The sequence below is a fragment of the Castor canadensis genome, chromosome 7, assembly GCF_047511655.1.
Source record: "Castor canadensis chromosome 7, mCasCan1.hap1v2, whole genome shotgun sequence".
NCBI classification, from domain to species: domain Eukaryota; kingdom Metazoa; phylum Chordata; class Mammalia; order Rodentia; family Castoridae; genus Castor; species Castor canadensis.
The window spans coordinates 143,223,922-143,230,201 of NC_133392.1; positions in this window are offsets into that span (position 1 = coordinate 143,223,922).

Below are 6,280 nucleotides of genomic sequence, written 5' to 3' on the forward strand. Positions count from 1 at the left end.
AAGTTAAACAGAATTCTGACCCCAAAGCCTTATGACAAAAGAGACAGGTACAAAATGAAGGCAAGGATGCCAGGCTTTCATCCTGCTCTTAGTTACCTTGTGGGCCCAGGTGAGGAGGAGTCAGTGCTTTTTTTTCAGAAAAGTGAGGAGTAAGTGTTTTTTCTAAGTACCTGTTGTTAGCAATAATGGCGCCGATAGGTTTCGGTTCTTACTGCACCCTTAAGCTTCCATTTCCCAGGGTCACGGTCCTGCCTCAAGTCTAGCCTGAATCCTCCTTCTGCCCCAACCTCCAATCAGCATGAACCATAAGATCCTAACCAATCAGATCATGCTGAGTCCCACTGAGGGGTATTTAAGCCCCTGCCTCTCTCTCTCTCTCTCTCTCTCTCTCTCTCTCTGCTCTCTCCCTCTCCCACCCAGCAATAAAGAATCTCTTGGCCAGATCACTCCTCTCCATGTGGTCATTTTGGGGCCCACATTTCCAACACCTGTTATAGACAGCCCATCAAACTCAACATTTAGAATGGGGGAATCCTTTTTAAACTATTATGATTATTATGTTTTTCTGATCTTTATAAAAGTTATAGATCCTTTTATAGAAAAGGAAGAAAATACAGAAAAGCTGGGTGCCAGTGGCTCATGCCTATAATCCTCAATACTCAGGAAGCAGAGATCAGGTGTATCACTACTTGAAGCCAGCCCTGGCAAATGGTTCAAGAGACCCTATCTCGAAAAAAAACCCATCACAAAAAAAGGGCTAGTGGATTGGCTCAACGTTTAGGGCCTAAGTTCAAGCCCCAGTACCACAAAAAAAAAAAAAAAAAGTAGAGAAAATACTAGAATATTAAAAAGAGAGAGAGAGAGAGTAAAGGGGCCTGGAATCACAGAGACCTGTGTGTGGACTAAACTTCAGTCCTTCTAGGTGTACAACCCTGAGAAAGACACTTTTCTTCTCTGAACTTCAGGTTCCTTATCTGACAAATGGAACCACTAATGCAGGACATTGATAGATAAAAAGATTTCTCCCAAGATCTTGTGAACTGCTTATATTCAGCTGACTCAAAACCTGTGGTCTGAGTAGAAAACCCTAGAAGTGAAGCAGCTGCCTGGACCTGATTCCAGAGTCCTATCCTGTGTGTAACACCCCCTCCCAGGAGACCAGCCAGCTGAGGCAGGGCCTTGTGGAGTGGGCAGCAAATGTGGCTGTGACCCCAGCTGGATCCCCCCCATCAGCTGAGAGCAAGCTGGGGCAGAGATTCAAGGCCTGAGGACTCCACTTCCATCCCAACCTCAGCTAAGAGACCCAGCCCCTCCCTTTCAGTCTCTTCCTGGCAACCTGGCCTGGCACCCTCTAGGATGTGATCACAGTTTAATAATTTAGCAGATGCAGACAAAGATAGCAGCTCTGAAAATAACCTAGCCAGGCCCCAGCCTCCAGCTCCCCTTTCCCACAGATGCCCCTGCCCTCCCCATAAGATCTCCAGTGGGCTTACACACCTGGCACCTGTCAGTGCCCCTGCCTACCCATGAACACCTGATTTGACACTGCCTCATCCTTCTCTTCCTCCTCCTCACCTCCTCTCTCCAGTCTCATATTCAGAGCTTTAAAATCAACTAGGCCTTAAAGGAATCTTGTCCTAAGAAGCCAGTGGACTTGGGTTTAATTCACTCTGTGGACTTAAACAAGTGCTTTCTCCTTTCTGAGCTTCTGTTCCTGCAGTTGTAGTATGAGGTCTCTCAATTCCTAAATGTTGGGGGGCAGGAATTACTTAGACTAGAAACTGGATGTCTTCCCCAGGAAGGCACAACTGCAATGCCGCTGTTGCCCAGCCAACAGCCTACCTGCAATCCATCCATCCTGCAGCTCCCTCCGGAGAGCTCAGGCTTTCTTTGTTTTCACTCTCTCCCATGATGAAAATTTTGCCCTAGTTATTATTCCTGGAATAAAAGGCTGTGCCTTGTGTTCACAATGGATGTGCCACGTGCTTTTGATACTTCATCAGATTTCTGACAAGGAGAGGTTATGTTGCCTCTTGAAACATTGCTCAAATTACCCCCCCTTTAGAGTTTCAGAGTTGTCTTTTTTTTTTTGAGGTGCTGGGGATCAAACCTAGTGCCTCCTGCAGGCTAGGCAAGTTAATTTACCACTGAGTTGCATCACCCATCCAGGGTCTCAGTTTTGCTTGTTTGTTTGTTTGGTTTGGTTTTGTGGTTCTGGGGGTTAAACACAGGGCCTCTTGCAAGCTAGGCAGGCGCTCTGACACTGAGCTATATCCCCAGCCAGGGTCTCAGTTTTCGAATCTCTAAAATAGCCAGGTGTTAACCAGGGACTGGTGGCTCACACCTGTAATCCTAGCAACTCAGGAAGCAGAGATCAGGAAGATCGAGGTTCGAAGCCAGCCCAGGCAAATAGTTCCTATCACAAAGAAAAGGGCTGGTGGAGTGAGTCAAGGTATAGGCCCTGAGTTCAAGACCCAGTGCTAAAAAAAAAAAAAAAAAATCAGAGCAAAATGAACTGAAGGTGTGACTCAAGCAGTAGAATGCCTGCTTTGCAAACATGAAGCCCTGGTGACCCAGTGCAACCAAAAATAAATAAATAAATAAATAGAAATATGCATTCATTCAACAATCCAATTAAGTGCACCTAGTACATAGGCATTGTGCAAGATGCTAGGGGCACAGAGATATCATCCCTGTTTTGACAAAGCTCATGCCTCAGAAATCAATATAATCAAATTTCAAGAAATGAGCCACAAAAGAATAAAAAAGTATCTGGTGGCATCTACTTAGTGCTTGCTCTGTGCCTGGTACTGATCCTGTGAGGTACTACTGTTATATACTGAATTTTACAGATGACAAAACTGAAGGATGGAGTGGCAAGTAATCAATGTCACGTGATCAAAGAGCAGTAGAACGACACCCAGGCAATCTACCTCCTCAGTGCTTCCCTAGAAACCACCAACAAGGAATAAACTAGTGATACATAGAAAAGGGAGCCAAGGAGGGATTCTTAAAAGGTGATATTTAAGCTGAGACCTGAAAGATGAGCAGTTTCCCCATATGGAATTCAGGAGAGAGATCTCCCAGCAGAAAAAAATATATATATAGATACCTATATCTATATGTATCAAGTGCAAAGGCCCTTAAAAAGATCAGAGTGTTCAGTTCCAGATGAGCTCAAAGAAAAATGAGGAGGGAGGCCTAAGCTAGGAGACACAACCTGGCCAGTATTTCAGACACTACTCTGTGTGGGAAGAGCCTTTGAAAGGTTTAAGCTGGGGGTCAACATGCTCTGATTTGTTTGCAAAAGAGCAGTGTTGCAATGGAGAGAATGGACTGAAAGGGAGCAACCAGGGATAAGAGGACCAGTGAGGAGATTAGTGCAGTAATCCATATGAGACAGGACGGTGCCAGGCATAGGCAAGGGTGTAAGGAGGATGGATTTGGGTTTTATTTGGATACTAACTGGAGGATTTGTGGATGGACTCGTGTGGGCTGAGGGTATAACCTCTGGTTTCCACGTGAAATAGCAAGATGGATTATGGTGCTCTTTTTTTTTTTTTTTGGTGGTAGTGGGGTTATAACCTAGGGCCTCATGCTTGTTAGCAGGTGCTCTACCACTTGAGCCACTCTGTCAGCCCCATTATGGTGCTTTTGACTAAGAAGGGGCGACCAAGGAAAAAATAGGTTTGATGGAGGAATCAAGGTCAAGAAATGATTTTTTCCCTAGATGATAATTACTTTATTCCAAAAATAAGATCAAAGGGGTCAACAGTAATAGCCTATTGTATATTCCCTCCCCCGCCTTTTTTTTTAGCTCAACTAAGAAATATACCTAGTAGGAGGTGAATATTTGGTTTCAAGGATGGAAATATTCTTTAGGATAACTGGCATTAACATAGCATTCAGATAGTTGCTTGCGTTACTGCACACTGGAAAATGAATGTCTGACAAAATCATGTTCGTTTTGGATCAGTGTAATGTGGAAAGGCAAAACAACAAAAGAAATAATACAGAGGAAAAATCTACTTCTAGTAAGGGTCTACACACAGAGGAGAGATAAACCTTTGAAAAGCATTTTGTTTTGGAAGCCTGGTGTGGTGGTGCACGTGCCTGTTATCCAAGCACTCAGGAGGCTGAGGCAGGAGCATTGTGAGTTCAAGGCTAGCCTGGGCTACATAGCAAGATCCTGTCTCAAAAAAAAAAAAAAAAACTAAAAGCACTTTTTTTTGTTGTGAAGAATAAATGAATTAACATATAAAGTACTATGCTCTAAACCCTCAAAACATAGTGTTGGGCCTGGTGCTGGTGGCTCATGCTGGTAATCCTAGTTGCTCAGGAAACAGAGATCAGGAGGATCCTGATTCAAGGTCAGCCAGGGAAACAAAAGGTGAAACCCCATCTCAAAAATACTCAACACAATAAAGGGCTATCAGAGTGCTGAAAGAACAGGCCAGAGCCAGGGAGAAATAAACCAGGGTGATACCACAGTAACCTGCTGAAGGTCTTGATCTCACAAAGAGGGGGTGGGAGGGACAGTCGGGAAAACCTCCTTGAGGAGGCGCTATTGAACCTAGCTCCAGCAAAGGAAGTCTGATAGAGGGAATGGCCACAGATTGCAAAATGAGGACCTAGAAAAGTCAAGTCACTTAGCCCCAGGTTGCCCAGCAAGATAAACAATGCTAAGACTTCTAACCCACTCTATCACCTTGGGAAGCCCTTAAAACTCCACTCTGCCCTGCCTACCCCATCACTGCACTGAAAACCAACTCTGTCAAGTCACCCACAATTCCTCTGTGTACGCCCCCAATTACTTTTTCTTTAGCTTTCTTAGCTGCATCTTATAAGGACCCAGCACCAACAAGATGCCAACTGTGACATTTTGGCTATCTACATCTGACCGGGTTTGGCATTCTGGGCCCTACCATCTCCCTGAAATGCTTCAACAGCTTGCCTGCCCCTGCCATCTGCTTCCGGCTCCAGCATTTGCTGCCTCCTCTGAGGCTGGCCAAGCCAGCTTTTCTTGACATCTGATGCTGATTCAGACTCCAGTGTGGCGGGAGAGTGGAGTATACCTCTCACTTCCCTCTGTGCCCTCCAGTGGCAGTAGTGAGCTATGCAAGGCTCAGGATAAGAGCAGGTACAAGGCTGTGAAGTGCACTTAAAAAAATACCTACTAGCTGGGTGTCAGGCACCGGTGGCTCATGCCTGCAGTCCTAGCTACTCAGCAAGCAGAGATCAGGAGGATAGCGGTTCAAAGCCAGCCCAGGCAAATAGTTCCCGAGACCCTCTCTGGAAAAAACACATCACAAAAAAGGGTAGGTGGAGTGGTTCAAATGGTAGGCCCTAAGTTTAAGCCCCAGTACCGAAAAAAAAAAAAAATTCCTCTCCTTCCATTCCCCTCCTCCTGTATCTGAGGCCTGATACAGTAGCTGCCTCCACCATCACCCCAGACTAGCTAAGAGAAGAAAGTGTAGGGCTTAAGTTAGATATGGGGCTGCTTTTCTGCTGTGAGACGCCAGGGTTTTATTGAACTACTGTGCTGGCATTTCCACTTGGCATAGCGCTGATACCCTTGGGACCTACCTAGAAATTTGGGACAACCTCAAGGTCACTAAAATAGAGGCTGAGCTGGACCAGGCACTAAGCTCCCAGTCACCCTCCTGTCCTCCTACCTGAGCTGTCAAGGCTGAAACTGGCAACTATCCCCTTCCCCAGTGGGGAAGAGATACTTGCTCAGACCTGGCCAGACATAACCCCATGCTCTCCCTGGTCCTGTCTTATGACCTCTGACCTCTACAGAGCTCCCCATCTCTGCTATGATTTGAATATATGACCCCCCCAAATGCCCATTTGTTTAAGGCTTGGTCCCCAGCATGATGCTATTAGGAGGCGGTGGAAACTTTAAGAGGTGAGGCCAAGTAAGGAGGTCTTTAAGTCACTGGGAACATGTCCTTAAAGGGGAGAGTCGGACCACAGCCTTGGTCTTTCTTTTACTTCCCGACCACGAGGTGAGTGGTTTTGCTCTGCCGTGTGCTCCTGCCATGATGTGCCCCCACAGGCCCAAAGCAACAGGTCAACTGATCATGGACTGAAACTTCTAAAACTTTGAGCCAAAATCATCTTTTCTTGAGTTGTCAGACAAGTGCAAAGCCCTAAGTTCAAATCCTAATACCACCCAATTAAATAAATAAATTATGAGTTGATTATGTGATGGAGAGCTTACTAACTCACCCTCCATCCCTCTAGACTGGGGGTGCCTGAGCTCAGACCTGTTCCC